Genomic DNA, 907 nt, shown 5'->3' with positions numbered 1-907 from the left:
CATATTTACATTTGAAAGAGTTTGATGAGATCATAGCCACTTTATATTTTCAAAATGTGTCTGAGGACACAGTCAGGTTGAGACTCTTTCCTTTTTCCTTAAAGGAGAAGGCTAAGACATAGTTACATTCACTACGTCCTAAATCCATTGGCACATGGAATGATATGTAGAGGGAATTTATAAAGAAATTTTTTTCACATCATAAAATGATTACCCTTAGAAAAGCAATCATGAACTTCACCCAAAAGGAGGATGAAACATTTTACCAATGTTGGGAAAGGTTTAAAGATTTGGTTAGTTCATGCCCACAACACGACTTTGAAACGTGGCGCATTTCAAATTTTTTCTATGATAAACTGACATCTTTCATGCGCCAAATGGTCAAGACAATGTGTAATGGAGAATTCATTAATAAAAATGTCGACGAGGTATGGGATTACCTCGATAGTCTTGCTGAAAAAACACAATCATGGGATTATTACCCAAAATCGAACATCACGTCTAGGCCGACTCAATTAAAGGAGAAAGGTAGATTGTATCTCTTGAAAGTATAAAGTGACTACTCTCATAAGAAAAGTTGAGGCCATGGAAGGAAACAAGGATAAGGTTAATGAAAGTGTTTGCGGCATATGTGATTGCAACATTCATACAACTAAAAATTATCCTACGATACCCGCCTTTCGAGAAGTATTGAATGAACAATCCAATGCCGTAAATAATTATCAAAGACCTTTCAATGGACCAACCTCTAATACGTACAATCCTGGTTGGAAAAATCATCCAAACTTTAGTTGGAGAAATGGACAAACTACTACCCCTCAAGGTTTCTTTAATCAAAATCCAAATCAGGGGAAACCTCAAGAAGAACCGGTTCAAAATTTCATGCAAAAGCTGACCCATGCAATGC

General features: G+C 36.3%; 1 non-coding gene across 1 annotated transcript; it reads right to left on the bottom strand.

Annotated features, from left to right (window-relative positions):
- Window positions 1-212: 212 nt before the first annotated feature.
- LOC131238412 (small nucleolar RNA R71) lies at window positions 213-319 on the bottom strand. The gene has a single exon (XR_009167821.1). It is a non-coding gene; the product is annotated as a small nucleolar RNA R71 (small nucleolar RNA).
- Window positions 320-907: the final 588 nt, after the last annotated feature.

The sequence above is a fragment of the Magnolia sinica genome, chromosome 2, assembly GCF_029962835.1.
Source record: "Magnolia sinica isolate HGM2019 chromosome 2, MsV1, whole genome shotgun sequence".
NCBI classification, from domain to species: Eukaryota; Viridiplantae; Streptophyta; class Magnoliopsida; order Magnoliales; family Magnoliaceae; genus Magnolia; species Magnolia sinica.
The sequence above is the reverse complement of the archived record's forward strand: the minus strand, read 5'-3'. Positions and strand labels throughout refer to the sequence as shown.